Raw genomic sequence first — 17527 nt, forward strand, 5'->3', positions numbered from 1 at the left:
ATGTGGAAAAGACAAAGGAGATAGTTGTGGATAGTTGTTACCCTCCCAGCATGCTCCTCTGAACATCAATGGTACTGCTGTGGAGAGAGTGAGCAGCACCAAGTTCCTGGGTGTAGACATCTCAGAGAACACCACATCTCTAGCCAAGAAAGCCCACCAGCGCCTGTACTTTCTCCGCAAGCTGAGAAGAGCCAGTGCTCCACCCCCCCATCTTGTGCACCTTCTATAGGGGAGCCATCGAGAGCATCATGACCAGCTGCATCATAGTGTGGTACAGCACCTGCACAGCATCCTGTCGCAAGTCCCTCCAGCGCATCGTGAGAGCAGCTGAGAGGATCGTGGGCACCTCATTCCCTTCTCTACAAGACCTTCACAACTCCCACCTCACTCGGAAAGCCCTAAACATAGTGGGTGATCCGACACACCCCATGTACAGCTACTTCAACCTACTGCCATCAGGGAGGAGACTACGAAGTCTACGAGCCAGAACCAGTAAGCTGAGGGACAGCTTCGTTCACCAGGCAGTCAGGAGGATCAACTCACTCCCTGCTCTTCCACTCTTTTATCTTTAATAAACAAGACACATTTCAAAATCAATAACTACAACACTCAAGTTCAACAAAGAACTCTAAACTGAGATGAACTATTTCTACACCCATCACTGTAGAAGTCTAACGCTCACTCAATTTGCACTCCTGTTTACATTTCCACATTATATTTATAATTCATTGCATACGTTCACTTTAATCCTAATTAAACCAGATTCCTCATACATTCACTTTGCACATACAGTATGTTTTACTTACTGCTGCATATGCCACTTTACTTGGAATGTAAATGTCAGAGACCTTCCTTCTATTTTTTTATTATATATATATATATATATATAAATACACACACACACACACACACACATACTCAGTTATATTTTACCATTACTATTGTTTTTTGTTTTTTACTGTTATAGTTAATGTTAATTTAAGTAGTGACTGTTTACCGCTGCACTATAGAGTCTGAGAGTAACGTGATTTCAATCCTGTGTATGTCCTGTACGTATCGCAGATTTGACAATAAAGTTGACTTTGACTTTGAATGCCCACATGCTCTTAATATGCAGTTTTATACTCTGCTGTATACGCACACGTGTCCCGTGTGCCTCTCACATGAAGGTATTGGGAGTTTGCATGAGCGGTACGTGTGTATTAAAACATCTCAGCACTGAGTCATGGTCCTAGCTTTCATTTAATTTCATTAAAAACACTTGCTTATCTGGGCCCGTATTTATCAAACTTCTTAGAATTACTCCTGCTGCTAAGAATTTACTTATGTCTAAAATAATTCTTAGTTAAAAGCTGAGACTAAAAGTTAGTTATCAAGCCTCTCAGTCTCACTTTAAGCAAAGTGTAGGAGTAAGTAAGTCTTAAGTGTCAGTCTCAGAGCTGATTTACGACACCTGGCTGTGCCGCAAAGCTGATCCTGGATGACATCGTTTCAAAACCCCCTGCAAGAACTGACACTGGATCAGATTTCATGTTCAATAATATTTCCTGGGAAATGTCAAGATAAAATTCAGAAAATGTTGAAATACCTTCATACCTTAATAATGTTGCAGTCATAATTTTTGTGAAATAACCAGTGTTGGGAATGTTACTTAAAAAAAGTAATTAGTGATAGTTACTCACTACTTGTTCAAAAAAGTAACTGTTAGTAACTGAAATACTCTATAATAAAAGTAACTCATTACCAGGGAAAGTAACTATTTGCATTACAGTTAAAACAAAGTTATATGCCAACGAATAGGAATTTTTTGAAAAAGCAGTTTTCACAGTCAGTTGAAATGAGTAGATGAATGAATGAATGAATGAATGAATGTTCAACTTATATATAGATCAGTAGACTTTTGATATTTATTGCACATCAACAGACCAGTGCAGGATAAAATCATTTAAAATCCCAAATCTTAAAAAAAAGAAAAAAAAGCAAAAGTAAACACTACAAATTACACTATATAAAATGCATTTACATCTATCAAATTAAATTAAATTCTCTCAACCTGAGACAACTGGTTTGTTCACAACAGAAGTAAACTTAACAATAAAACCTCTATTCTTAATTAAATAAATCAAATACCCAGTCTGGTAGACATTCAGGAACTTCAGGTATTTTCTTAAATAATGTTTATATCGCCACCTTGAAACTGCTAATTTTTCTTCAGCTTGCTCCTGACTCACCATTCTGCCTCTTCTCCGTTTGTGTCGTGCTTCGGCACGCGTGTAACAACACTGGCTCTGATTGGCTACCATAACGCTGCCTTAGCCAATCGCTTACTTGTTAAGTTAAACAGGTGTTACACCGAGAACTGTGACCTATCGAGATCTGTTACTCCTCACTAGCCTGGACAGGGGTCCGCTCGGATTACTGTTAGTATATCAAAATATAGTAACGCACTGCTTTTAATGACCAGTAACGTCAACGGCATTGTATCGACAGGAAAAGTAATAAATTATATTATCCTGTTACTGACAAAATGACGGCGTTACCTAACGCCGTTATTTTTAACTGCGTTATTCGCAACACTGGAAATAACACATCGTATTTACGTAGTTAATAAATAATCCTAATAAAAAATATTTCATATCTACCTTTAAGTCCTATGTGACGCACTAGTATGTATAATTTTCCCTTCTTTCTTTTGTTATTCATATATTTTCTCTGATTTATTTTGGAGACTGCATACATTCTAACCGAATCACATTCAGGCGGAGGACCACCGGGCAAGCCTCTTAGCGCATTTTGTGAGGTGGTGCAGCGTATCATGGGGGAAGACAGTGCGGTGATCTGTGGAGTGGAGGGGGGTGAGGATCCTGCATTAATGAAATTCGAACACTTATCTCAAATGTAAAGTTTTTATCATTTATTTAGATTATTTAGGTCTCTCTCCACCCGCCTCTGGCCTCTGGGGGAATGCTGTCGCAGCTACCCACCCTGGCTGGTAAGTACATTCCATACATCTATCCTATGTTGCACTTCTAGGTTGCACATAAACACACACTCACACACACCCATACATCGCACTCATCTGCACTATATGTATTTGGTTTACTTTCTGTACTTCTTTGCAGTGGTCATTTGAGCTGGTTGCGTGTTTTATTTTATTAATATTATTATTATTTTATTATTATTATTTTTTTTCTTCTTTTCTTTTTCTTCTCCTTTCTTCTCCTACCTCTGTCTTTTCCCTTTTTATTATTTCTCTCCCCCTCTTTTCTTGGTCCACCTAACCCCAATAATTATCACTTTGCATATTGTTATCACTATATATTGTTATCACTACACTATATATTATACAGAATTGTTATAATTGCCATTTAAATCTGTACATAAAAACAAAGTTGTCCTCCAAAGATGGAGGGGTGGAGGTGGGCCAAAAAAAAAAAAAACGCTTCACGTATGACGTGGGGCCAGAGACGGTACGTCAAACAGCAATCTCACTGCACCAACTGCACCTTCATAACATATATGACACACTTCATAACATATGTCCTATAGCGCCCACTGCACAACAGGGACCCTCAAGGCGGTTCATCAGTGCACATGTAAGTTTGGTCTTTAAGACAAAGTAGTTTATAAATTGCTTACAATGAGGAGAAAAAAAAAAAAGATTTGAACACAAACACTGTGTTGTATTTGTAGGTAGGAATGTAATAAGAGACCAAATAAGCACGAAACACACTGTAATACGAACGTGGTTCTTTTTACTTCACTTTTCTTCTTCTACTCTGAATATTGGCTCTTTTTACTCACACAGCGACACCTGCAGGCAGGAGTATACTACACAACATATTTCCCCTTTTGTAGAAAAGCATAGTTACCACACAAGAACTGTATGCTAGAAATTCCAATAACATGAATGTAAAGCATAAACAACATGTACAAACAGAATGAGCCATTTTTCTCAAACAAGCATTTTCTCTTAAGAATTGTTTCATATGTTACTATGAAGTAACATAGTCCTTAGCCCAGAATGGAGCACGACGAACCCTACGCAATTGATTTGTGTCCGAATGTTCAGATGACACAGCACAAGGTGTATGCACCCCGTGTGGCACGTAGTTATCCTCAGGCACCATCAACATGGATGGAATAGCAGGGGGCAAGGATGTAGGGGCGAGGTGTGCAGCATTCCACACTTTCCCATCAGACAGAAGGTAAGTAGCTGGACCACGCTTTGCAATGACTTTATAAGGGCAACTGAATTTGGATTGTCCTTTGCTGACAAATCCTGGTTTCCTAATGCGAACATAGGAGTCCACTTGAATGCCAGGAGCAGTAGCCGCACGACGCTTGTCTGTGTACTCTTTTGCCTTTTGCTGCTTCCTTTGGACTGTCAGCTTCCAGGTCTTTGCGGACTTTGGAGGAGCTACGGCCGGAAGATCTCGAACATGAAGTTTTGTGTGCATCGGGCGGCCGTGTAGCAGTTCAGCAGGAGAGCACGTAGTGATGGTATGACGTGTCGCCCTGTATGTGTGCAGGAATTCAGTGACAAAGGGTTTCCATGGCTTACCTTCAATAGTAGCAGTTTGAAGGCAGTCCTTAAACACTCTGTTGAATCTTTCAATTTCCCCATTGGCTTGAGGAAAGTACACAGAGCTGCGGCAGTGTTTAATGTCCCTCCTAGCAAGAAAACTTTCAAACTCAGAAGCGGTGAATTGCGGACCATTGTCTGATACCACTTCACGCGGATTTCCTTCTCTGCTGAATACGACTGAAAGAAATGTAATGACTGTGGCAGAAGTAACTTGTCACATCCAGCCCCTCCCTCCTCCCTGGTCCCGCCTAGCTCCCCGCTCCCATTCGTTCCTTCCTCTGTCTATCACGCCCTTATCGTTAATGCACACACCTGAGTCTCGTTTCACCGTCCCGTCTGTGTGTATATATTCCCCGTGGTGTTTCACTTCTGTGTCGGTCCTTGTGTGTTTGTTTCGTGAGTACTCCTTGCCATATCTCTCCTTGCCTTCACCCTTCGTGTTTCTCTGTTCATGAACGTCCTAGTTGTTATTGTCGCTGCTTTTAGCCTCCTTGGTGTTTGCCCTCTAGTTCCGTTGGTTCCCTCGGTTTTGTTGCCTTGTTAATTCTAGATTGTGTATGTCATGAGTAGTTGCTGTCAGTAGCCCTACGGGTTTTGTTCTTGTGATGCCGCTATTCCCGTTGTTACTCTGAGCCTTATGCTCGTATAGTCCACCTTAGTTTCATGTCCTGTCTTACAGTATTTAGTGTATGTGTTCCCCACGTCATTGTTGCTATCCCGGTATTACTTACAGTTTCATTTGTCATCTCCCCTGCGTTTAGTGTTTTGGTTCCGTTTCTATAATAAATCATTTGACATCTGCATTTGCGTCACACCCGCCTATTGAGTCGTAACATAAGGACCGACCTAGTTAAATGACGCAGCAGATGCAGTCGGTTTCTGCTAACCTCGCGACCTCGCGGGTTAGCGACTGTTTTCGTGCCAGACTAGATAATCTCCAGTCCTTCCTGGTGAAAGATCCCTGGGGTAAACCCATATGTCTGCCCTCGCTCGCCCGTTGCCCCGAAGTGTATAATGGAGAACGCGTATCTGCGGAGATGTTTGTACTGCAGTGCACTGAATACACCAGGTTGCTAACTTGCCCCCCTCCCCCAGACAGAGCACTCGTTATGTTTTTTCGGTCTTTGCTGGAAGGCAAAGCTCTCGAATGGGCCGACATAATCTTAGCTACCCATCTTGACGAGGCATGGACCTTAGAGGGGTTTTTTAAGCTGATGCGCCTGAGGTTTGCTGGAGTTATGCCACCTGCAGTGCACATCTCCCCTGATCACACCGCTCCGGCGTCCCCGGCTCCGGATGACGCCTGCCCGGCTTCCCCTGCTCCGGATGACGCCTGCCCGGCTTCCCCTGCTCCGGATGACGCCTGCCCGGCTTCCCCTGCTCCGGATGACGCCTGCCCGGTTTCCCCTGCTCCGGATGACGCCTGCCCGGCTTCCCCTGCTCCGGATGACGCCTGCCCGGCTTCCCCTGCTCCGGATGACGCCTGCCCGGTGTCCCCTGCTCCTGACGGTGCCTGCCCAGCGCCCCCCGATGACTGCATCCCGGAAGGCACTCCCCGAAGGCCCCCCAAGAATTTTTTGGGGGGACGCAGTAGCCACTCACCCCAGGAGTGGCCGGCTCGGACCCGGGATGACATCAGCGTGGCGGCCACACCCCCCGATGACGTCAATGTGGCGATCACGCCCCCCGATGACGTCAATGTGGCGATCACGCCCCCCGATGACGTCAGCGTGGCGATCACGTCCCCCGATGACGTCAGCGTGGCGATCACGTCCCCCGATGACGTCAGCGTGGCGATCACACCCCCCGATGACGTCGGCCCGGTGGACACGCCCCCCGATGACGTCGGCCTGGTGGACACGCCCCCCTATGACGTCGGCCCGGTGGCCACGCCCCCCGATGACGTCGGCCCGGTGGTCACGCCCGCCGATGACGTCGCTCCGGCTGTCACGCCCGCCGATGACGTCGCTCCGGCTGTCACGCCCGCCGATGACGTCGCTCCGGCTGTCACGCCCGCCGATGACGTCGCTCCGGCTGTCACGCCCTCCGATGACGTCGCTCCGGCTGTCACGCCCTCCGATGACGTCGTTCCGGCTGTCACGCCCTCCGATGACTTCTGCACGGCGACCCCGCCTGTTCCCACTGCCCGCCAGCGGGCCCCGCCTGTTCCCGCAGCCCGCCAGCGGGCCCCGCCTGTTCCCGCAGCCCGCCAGCGGACCCCGCCTGTTCCCGCTGCCGGCCAACGGACTCGGCCGGTCCCTGCGGCCCGTCGGCCGGTCCCTGCAGGCCGTCGGCCGGCCTCTGCGACCTCTCCGCCGAGCTCCCCGACCTCCGCTGCCCCTCAGCCGGACCTGCCGGTGCCCCAGGACCCTTCTCCGGCTCCCCGGAATACTCCTCCGGCTCTGCCAGTTCCCCGGGACACTCCTCAGTTCACGCCAGCCCCCACAGTGACTGCTTTGCCCACCTGTGGGCCTGGAACTGGTACTGTACTGGGCTGTACAGACACTGACTCTTTGGTTACTCCAGTTTTGTGCCCGCCTGTGTTTCCCTTTTTGCCTTGTCCCCTCCCTGGTTTTCTGTTGGTCCCTGTTCCTGTGTGTGTCTCTGTCCGCATCCACGTACCCGTCCCTGTGTCCGTCCTTGGTGGTGTCCTTCATGTCCCTGTTCCTGTCTCTGTTCCCCAGATCGTCACCCACTTTGTTCCCGTCCCAATCTCCGTTGTCCTTCGCCTGTTGTCCTCTGGGTCCCGGTCTCCCCATGTGCCCAGCCCTGTGCCCCCGGTCCCGTCTGGTCCGGCCCCCTTGGTTCCACCTCCTGTGTCTGCTCCCTGTCCTGTCCCGCTCTGCCCTGTTCCCCCGTCGCCACCCGTTCCTGGTCCCAATCCTCCCTTGCGGCGGGAGTCCGGCCCCCTGTGTCCGTCCTGCCCTGTCTCTGTTGACCCTGCCCCGGCCTCGTCCACTCGTCTCCCTCTGTGTCGTGGTGTCTCTGTCCCCGCCGTCTGTCCGGCCCTCCCTGGTTGGCGTGCCCCGAAGTTGCACGCCTTGAGGGGGGGTTATGTCACATCCAGCCCCTCCCTCCTCCCTGGTCCCGCCTAGCTCCCCGCTCCCATTCGTTCCTCCCTCTGTCTATCACACCCTTATCATTAATGCACACACCTGAGTCTCGTTTCACCGTCCCGTCTCTGTGTATATATTCCCCGTGGTGTTTCACTTCTGTGTCGGTCCTTGTGTGTTTGTTTCGTGAGTACTCCTTGCCATATCTCTCCTTGCCTTCACCCTTCGTGTTTCTCTGTTCATGAACGTCCTAGTTGTTATTGTCGCTGCTTTTAGCCTCCTTGGTGTTTGCCCTCTAGTTCCGTTGGTTCCCTCGGTTTTGTTGCCTTGTTAATTCTAGATTGTGTATGTCATGAGTAGTTGCTGTCAGTAGCCCTACGGGTTTTGTTCTTGTGTTGCCGCTATTCCCGTTGTTACTCTGAGCCTTATGCTCGTATAGTCCACCTTAGTTTCATGTCCTGTCTTATAGTATTTAGTGTATGTGTTCCCCACGTCATTGTTGCTATCCCGGTATTACTTACAGTTTCATTTGTCATCTCCCCTGCGTTTAGTGTTTTGGTTACGTTTCTATAATAAATCATTTGACATCTGCATTTGCGTCACACCCGCCTATTGAGTCGTAACATAACTTCAGACATAAATGCCACCTCCGGCCATTTGCTGTAATAATCGATGAGTGTCACGGCATAGCGGCAGTCATAAGCCGCTTGGTGGAAGGGACCAACAATGTCTATGGCTACCTTCTCCCACGCCGCTGTAGGAATAGGCACTGGATGGAGTGGTGCAGCGTGTGTTATAGCAGTCTTGTCATGCTGCAGGCATGTAGTGCATGTTTTAATGGCATTCTCCACTTGCATGTCCATACCTGGCCACCAGTAGAGGTCTCTTAAACGCTGTCTAGTCCTGACAATCCCTTGATGCGTGTCATGTGCCAGTTGAATGAACTTAGGCTGCAACGCTGCAGGTACTACCACACGATGAGTGCCGCGAATGATGTAGCCCTCTTGCACAGCTAGTTCGTCTCGTAAGCGGTGAAAGGGAGTAAGAGCTGAATCCATACCTTTAGCAGTACGAGGCCAACCTTTCGTTATGTAGGCCTTAACCTGGTGCAACACTGGGCACTGATCAACAGCATGCTGGAGTTTCTCAGCTGTTACAGCAGCGAACTGTACTGTACGAACTGGGGTGCTGGTGCTGTCATCCTGTCACTGCTCGTGGTCACTCAAGTTTGTTGACAGTGCAGTGGACGGATGCCATTGTCTCAGAATGCCCCCAAGCCTATGTTACCTTCTGGTTCTGCCTTTTTTAGCTAGGCTGTAATAATTTAACTTAGTGCCGGAGTTGCTGCCACACTCCAGAAATGTTTATAATTTTACCTGTCCTGTATATGTCCTCATACAGAGCTAATTTTCCCTGTTTCATTTCTCCACATGGCTGCCCACCTGCTTGAGGTATAATGAGATGAGGAGAGACAAGCGATCCATCCTGGCCGGCCACCTCCTGCCTAACCGGATGCCTACACCATGATGGACATTATTACATCTTTTTCGGTCTAAATGGACATTATTGCATCTTTTACATTCTGTCTACATTCTGTCTATATTGTTGTTGTTGTCATGGTGACCGGTGTCGGCCAGAGGAGGATGGGCTCCCCCCCTGAGTCTTGGTTCCTCTCAAGGTTTCTTCCTCATGCAAAAACTAGGGAGTTTTTCCTTGCCACTGTCGCCCTTGGCTTGCTCACTGGGGGCTAGGACTCGGCACTTGTAAAGCTGCTTTGTGACAACAACTGCTGTAAAAAGTGCTATATAAATAAAATTTGATTGATTGATTGATTGATTGAACGCTGGCGACACCACTGCAACCATTTCAGGCTCTTGTTCTTGTTCCTCCTTCGTACAGGGTAATGGCAAACGTGATAAGCAGTCAGCAGTTACATTTTCTGTTCCAGGCTTGTAGACAATGGTATAATTAAAACACAGCAAGCGTGCAGACCATCTAGCAATTCTCATACCTGCTCTACCAAGACCTTTTGTAGACAGCAAGGTCGTTAGCAGGTTGTGATCTGTTTTCAGGGTGAAATGACGACCCCAAAGGTAGGTGTGCCATTTTTCTGTAGCCCAAACACATGCCAGGGCCTCTTTCTCAGTCGCAGAGTATTTACGCTCACATTCAGACAGTGTCCTGGAGGCAAAAGCAACCGTCAGTTCAGTGTCTCCATGCCACTGTGTAAGCACAGCACCTAAACCATAATCTGAGGCATCTGTTGTCACAGTAGTAGGGCATGAGGGATCAAACAATGCCAGTGCATGGCTGGTAGAAATGATCTGCTTCACCCGAGAGAAATTTTCATTTGCCTCATCTGTCCAACAGAATCCAGTAGCTTTCCGCAACACAGCACGGAGCGGTTCCACCAAAGTGGCATAGTTGGGAATGAACTTAGCATACCATCCCGTCAGTCCAAGAAAAGAACGTAGCGCATGTGCATCCTGTGGAGGCGGAGCTTGTGTCACAGCCACAACATGCTCTGGATCTGGATGCAGACCAGTAGCTGAAATTACATGTCCTAAAAATGGAAGCTCAGTTTTTCTGAAGGAGCATTTCTCCATGTTGAGTTTAAGACCACTGTCTTGCAGGCGATGTAGCATGGCACGAAGCCTCCTTTCATGTGTCTCTGGTGTGTCAGCATGAATTATGATGTCATCCAGATAACATTGAACACCGTCCAATCCATCCAACATCTGTGACATCATTCTCTGAAACGCACTAGGAGCCGAAGCCAGCCCGTACGGGACCCGTGTAAAACGAAACAGTCCGTCATGCGTAATAAACGCTGTAAGGTCTCTACTGTCCTCATGTAAAGTCACTTGGTGATATGCATTCTGCAAGTCAATGGTCGAAAACACGGCTGATCCCCTGAGTTCTGTAAAAACTTCTTCGATATGCGGTAGCGGGTGGCTATCACAACAGCCTTGTTTGGCTCTCTCAGGTCAACACACAACCTGATTCCTCCCGACTTCTTTTGAATGACCACTATGGGCGAGACCCATTCAGAGGAGTCTACTTTCTCAATGATGCCTTCCTTTTCCAGTCTCTTTAACTCTTGTTAGACAGAGTCACGCACAGCAAATGGCAGTCTACGCAGCTTTTGTTGCACAGGCGGCACATCCGAGCGTAGTTTGACTTTGTGTACAAACCCTTCAGCTACACCACAAACATCAGTGAAGTCGACAGCAGCAGTACACCCAGCCGACGGCCTAACACAGCCATCTCGTATTTCAAGTTGCAGCGCAGTGAACAAATCCATGCCAAGCAATGGAGTTCCTTTCTCCACAATGTAAAAATCCACTTGTGTACAGTGAGCAGAACATGTAACACTGAGAGTAATGCACCCCAGCACAGCAATATGCCTCTTCATGTATGTCAGCAGACTAACTTTTGGGGTAGAAAATGGCAGAGTAGAAAAGTATTGTCTGTAAATCTGCTCAGGCAGAATTGAAACAGCAGAACCAGTATCTACAAGCAAATCTACTTGAATGGACTGTCCATGATCATCACTCAGAGTCACTTTACAGGTGAGCTTCTTTCTTTGCTCAACAGTGAATGGGGTTGTAACGCTCAGAACTGTAAGGTCTGGTGTGGTCACTTCTTGTACATTGCATGCATTTCGTGAATTACGGCAAACTCTTGCAAAGTGGCCAATTTTTGCACACTTCTTACATGTCACTTGCTTCGCTGGACATTTTGAGTAATTTGCTAGGTGTAAAGGTGAGCCACAGCGATAGCATGACTTATTCTGGGCAGTTCGGTGGCAATTGGATGCTGTTTGCTTTTGCGTCAGCTCAAACCGGGAAGGTCTACGAGGCTTTGCAGACGCATAAGAACGTGCATGTACAGCCTTGACCACGACATCGCCTGGGCATGTCATTGCTTTAGCCTCAGTAGCCGCCGATTCCATTTGCCCCGCAATTGCAATTGCCTTTTGTAAGGTAAGGTCAGTCTCCAGAAGCAAACGCTCACGAACACGAGAGTTGCATGTTTTCTCTATGAGCTGATCCCTTATCATGTCATCCGCTAAAGTACCAAAGTCACAGTGCACAAGAAGTCCACGCAGAGCAGCCACAAATTGGACGACCAACTCACCTGGCCTCTGACTGCGTTGACGAAATTTGTTGCGTTCAGCCACCACATTGATCTTGGGCACGAAGAACGACTCCAAGGCCTCTAACGCAGCAGCGTAAGTATCATCCCCCACTTCCAAAGTGTAGAAGATGCGTTGGCCCTCTGTACCGAGGCAGTGTATGAGTAGCGCTCTTTTTCGTTTTTCTGGAATGTCGTCTTGACCAAGCGCCAGAATGTAGTTATCGAACATACGAATCCAGGAGCTGAATGTCATAGACGGCTCACCAGGAGTCTCAAGAAAAGCAGGCGGTGGTGGAAGTCCAAGTAAAGCCATCCTCGTCGCCAATATGTTGTATTTGTAGGTAGGAATGTAATAAGAGACCAAATAAGCACGAAACACACTGTAATACGAACGTGGTTCTTTTTACTTCACTTTTCTCCTTCTACTCTGAACATTGGCTCTTTTTACTCACACAGCGACACCTGCAGGCAGGAGTATACTACACAACACACTGATGCTAATTGTCACTTCAAAATTATTGCATCCGTCAGTAATAAAGACGCTGCTCGTGCTCCCGACCCTGCTGGCTTGAGCGCAGATTCTCCATCTGCCCCTTCCTCTTTGACAGCGCTTCCAAACACCTCAAGTCATGAATGGCAGGAGGAAGAGTGGGCGTCTGAAGGAGGTCTGGCAGAGGACTCGCTCCCAAATGACATGCAAGAACTGAAAAGGCAGAAGTTAAAGCTTCAAATTAAAGTATTAAAATTGCAGCATGAATATTACACTCTTGCACTAAAAAAACAAAAGGAAGAACAAATAACTTAAACCCATGCTTATGTTAATGCCTAAATATTGTGCATATTTATACATAAAATTGAAATGTACCTAAAATGAAGGTTTGCAAAGTGTTGTCTGAAGCCTGTCGCATCACGTGTGCTGGCAGGGGGGCTCTCATCTCCATTTCCATCACTGTCATCACGGTTCTCCAGTGTTGGGTGGGGACGGATGTTGTGCTTCTTGCAAATATTATGCAGTATTGCACATGCCATTATGATTCGGCATACTTTTTCCGGACAGTACCGAATTTCAGAATGTAAATGTGGAATCTGCGCTTCCATTGGCCAATCCCTCTCTCTGCCACACTTCGTGTAGTACGGTGTGCCCTGTGAGAGGAGTTCAATAAAACTAATTAGCTACAGCTATAGCTATTGTTATGTTACTGCTGGGATGCATACGTGTTCTGTTTCAGGAATGAAGTGGATCCAGGTTCCAGACCGGGATTTGTGCAAACCTCTCTCCTAATTGGGATGCTGCTCCGCCCTAGGAGGACGGCCACAGGATATAAGGACAGCAGACAGGAGGGAAGGCAGATACTACAGGCCAGCAGCTGTAGTGGCAGCTTGGGGGCACGTTTGATACATTGTGCAGACTTTTGTGTTGCATTGGCCTGACTTGTTGGCGTGGCTGTTTTAGTAAGGTTGTATTCATATGTGATCCTACCTGTTATGTGGTGTTCTGTGTTGTCCTTCCTTTTCCTCCCTCCCCTCTGGTTAGTAGGAAGTGACTGCCATGTTGTTTTGGGTTGGTTTTGTCTTTGTTTGTTGGTAGGGAGATAGATTTGTGTGTTTTCTGTTTGGTATTAAATGTAGATGTATTTCCTTTCTAGTGTGGGGTTTGTTTATTATGTTGGCATATGTCACTTATGAAATAATACCAGAGTTGTTTGGTGTATGTATAAGTATTTCTTTTTTATATGATTATAAATATATTGACTTAAAGCCTATTAATATATACAATGTATCTAATACAATCACGCTATAAGTAGAACCCGTGTGTGCTGTCTTTATTCAGTATCAAAAATAATTATTTTTGTCACCTTGGACGCTGTTGTGGCCTATAGCCTAGAATGGGTCATAACACTATAGCTAAATTAGTATTATTCACAAAGAAAATACATATGGATGAAATAATAAACATACCTGTTGTAGTTGATTTGGGCTTCCGTCACTGCTCTGAAAAACGGCATGAGCAGCCACCGGCGTAAAGGATATCCTTTATCACCTAAGAGATGACATCCAGGTGGCACAAGTCCTGTTTCAAAAAGTTGGTTCAGGGCGCTTTCATTGAAAACCCGAGCATCATGGGTTGCCCTGGGCCATTTGGGTACAACATCTAAAATGTTGTATTCTGCATCAAACACAATTTGAGTGTTGATGCTATGGTACCTCTTTCTGTTCACATAAACATCCTCATTAATGCTGGGAGCAATGATCTTTGTGTGAGTGCCATCAATTGCACCTACAACTCCTGGAAATCCAGCTATCTGCATAAACTGGGTTTGCTTCTGTTGGATGACACGGGGTGTTGTTTGGAAAGTCAATAAAAAGGGTTACAGTGTGTGGCGCTGTAAGTGCCATAATTGTTTGCATGACGACTCGGCTAATTGTTGGTTGGGATGGTCCCAAATCATCAGCACTACACTGCTGCATTTTTCCTGTAGCAAGAAAACGAAGCATCAGCACTACTTTTAATTCAGCTGGGATGACGTTGCTGCATGTAGTTGAAGGTGAGATGACATCTCTCACCAAGTCAGTGACAATGATGATTCCTGCTCTTTCCAGTCTATATCGTTTGATTAATTGAAAGTCATCAAACGTTTCCAAGACATTCTTCCTCTCTTGGAAGGTTCGGACGCGTCTCTGTCTTCTCAGTGCCATCTCAGCCCCCTGGTGGCAACTCTTAACAACTTAAAAGTCCTCTGGAGCAGTCTTAACTTTTCGGGAGAGTAAGAGTGATTCTTATACTTTAGAGTTTTGATAACTGGCACTTACACTTAACTCTGTGAGTAGGAGCAAATCTAAGAATTTTTCAGCACTTAAGTCCAAAATTCCACTCTAAGAACTTTGATAAATATGGGCCCAGGGCCCGTATTTATCAAACTTCTTAGAATTACTCCTAAGAATGCTGCTAAGAATTGACTTATGTCTAAAATAATTCTTAGTTAAAAGCTGAGACTAAAAGTTAGTTATCAAGCCTCTCAGTCTCACTTTAAGCGAAGTGTAGGAGCAATTCGTAAGTGTCAGCCTGCAAGAACCAATCGCTGGATCGGATTTCATGTTCAATAATATTTTCTGATAAATGTAAAGATAAAATTCTTAAAATGTTGAAATACCTTCACATTTAAAGGGTCTAATCAGTGGCTGTGGAGAGGAAAGCACAGGCTAGCTGAGGGCATGCATAATATAGACAGAGTTTCCAATGGAGTGGTTGGTTATATTATGGTGGTACAGTATTTAAAATATTAGGATAATTTAATTCAATGTGTGTTGTAGTGCACAATGCGTTGTAGTGCACATATATTACTGGCAGCATTGAGCATGCATTAACAGTAGCAGTGAGCCTACTTTAGTCGCCAGTGAGGACAGTATTGATATACTTGGCTAGGGAGTGTTTGATAGTGCAGCAGGTAAATCAATATGGAACTGGTGGCACTGAGAATGCATTATTTGTGCCAGCTAAGTTGGGCACAGCCTTTGTTCCCAGGGAGGATTTTCTGGTTTAGAAACTGATTAGCTGTACAGCAGGTAAATACAGGAAGTTTTTGGGGCAGTCATGGCCTGGTGGTAGGGAACTGGTCTTGTGACCGGAGGGTCGTGGGTTCGACTCCCAGGCCTGAGGCCATGACTGAGGTGCCCTTGAGCAAGGCACCTAACCCCAACTGCTCCCCGGGCGCCGGGCAAGGGCTGCCCACTGCTCTGGGCATGTGTGCACTACAGCCCCCTAGTAATCACTAGTGTGTGTGTTCTAACTGCACAGATGGGTAAAAAGCGGAGGACCAATTTTGGTTGCGGTGTAATATGGCACATTTACATATAATATCTGCTGGTGATGCTCATATAGAACTGGTGGCACGATGCACATAGTAAAAGCGGGGCAGGGTATGACCTTAGTAAACAGGGAGACCAACATGGATGACATAATTTAGTGACTGTTAGGACAGTACAATCTGCATCATGGCTCTCCATGTTCATAATGAAGATTTTCGCCTGAAATTATCTGCTTTAATGCAGTGAGGCCCCTGTTTGACTTGACACAATTAAGGTGGACAATGATGGTTTATTAGGTTGCAATTACCCTCTCAGAGAAGCTATAAAGGGTTATGAATAAGGGGATTTGAAATTGATTGCAGATATAGGTGGAACACTTCAGGTCTCTCAACTCAGTCACCAACTCTATGTATTTCAACCAAATCCACATATCCGTTTTTTTTTTTTTTTACTTTTTATTTGTAAACATCTTTTAAGTTCAAGGCATACATTTAACCATGTAGTAAGAGGGTTGCAATATAAAAAACACAAAAAAAAACAAAAGGAAAAAAAAATTATAATAAATAAAAAATAAATAAAACACGATGTGAGGTCATATTTAAATCAGGAGTCAACATGGGCTATTCTTCCTATTAGCTAAGTAAGCACGCCACTTTCCCCATTGTTTTTCTCCCAACTACTTCTGAAGTCGAATGAAGAAAGTCTCGCCAGATTAAGGAATTTGTAGTGGATAACTGTGTTTTTCAGGCTCTAAGCCACATGTCCTCAGTTATTTCAATGTCCAGTTCCTTGTTTCATAGTCTATGTCTGCCAGTCTCGTTAGTTGAGTTTGGTTTTAGAAGCTGTGCTAAGGCTAGCTATGAAAGAATTACCAAAAGTAGTGGTTGTGGAGAGGAAAGCATAGGCCTCTTGAGGGCAGGCATCATATAGACATTTATGATGGTGTGATTGGCTATAGAGGGGAAGAGAAATAGGGATATATAGGGAACTTACCAGCAGCATTTTTTACTTGAAAATCAAATACAAATACTTGTTATTCAGTAAAGTATTTCAGTCTTGCTTTGCAGTCTTTCTGAGTTATAAGCCATTTTTGCCTAGTTATTCATCGTTGAGGAACTGTAAGGCAATGTAAGATGCATTAACAAGCACTGCATATAATTAATTGATACACAACAGTTTCAAATATAAAACAGAATGTCAGAGCGGGCCCCAGCGCTGCCCCGCCCATGACCACCAGAGGGCGCTCGCGGTCTTCTGTCAGGGCAGGTCCCTCCTCCACACATGCCATGACTACCAGAGGGCGTTCACATTCCACAACTCGCAATCAGCGTACGTGACCCGCAGCCGGTTTTCTTCCTTCTTAAGGAAGCCGACTGCGACTCGTCTTCGCTGAGTTGTTTGGTCTTTCAGGCGGTCAGCCGGTATCGTGGGTTTCGTTCTCCGATTCATGTTCTTCAGTGTTTTTCTCTTCACTTTCTCCTGTATCTTCGAGTTTTATCTCCTGCGCCTTTTGGCCCATCTCAAGTTTTCCCCCCGCTGTATTCTTCCTGTCCGGTTTTTTGTTTTCATTCAGCTAGGGTTTTGTATTTCGCCATTATTGGTCAGGTAGTCGTTTTTTTCCCGGACGTTTTTTGTTTACTTACCTCTCTCTCTCTCTCGTTTTCGCGTTGAAGTTTATCCGCGTTCTTCAGTTGTTAAGATTTGTGTTTCGTTTTCCTTGTTTTTAGTACTTACCGCGCGTCGAGTTCTCTTCGCGTTTTTTCTCGGTTTTTCGTGTTTAACCCTTGGTGTATATTTGTTTTTTCTTTTTCTCTTTTCCCGCACTCCTTTTGGCGGAGGTTTCTGTTCTTTGTTTTCTGTTTGTTTATGGTTTGGCATTTGGGTCCCTTTGACTAAACATCAAGCAGTGTGTTCGCGTGCGCACCTCCTGCCTAACGTA

General features: G+C 45.9%; 1 long non-coding RNA gene across 1 annotated transcript; it reads right to left on the minus strand.

Annotated features, from left to right (window-relative positions):
* Positions 1-12346: 12346 nt before the first annotated feature.
* Positions 12347-13883, minus strand: LOC143481944 (uncharacterized). The gene is made up of 3 exons (XR_013122109.1): positions 13741-13883; positions 12647-13390; positions 12347-12484 (listed from the first exon to the last, which is right to left on the minus strand). It is a non-coding gene; the product is annotated as an uncharacterized LOC143481944 (long non-coding RNA).
* Between the last annotated feature and the right edge of the window lie 3644 nt (positions 13884-17527).

The sequence above is a fragment of the Brachyhypopomus gauderio genome, chromosome 18 (assembly GCF_052324685.1).
Source record: "Brachyhypopomus gauderio isolate BG-103 chromosome 18, BGAUD_0.2, whole genome shotgun sequence".
Lineage (NCBI taxonomy): Eukaryota > Metazoa > Chordata > Actinopteri > Gymnotiformes > Hypopomidae > Brachyhypopomus > Brachyhypopomus gauderio.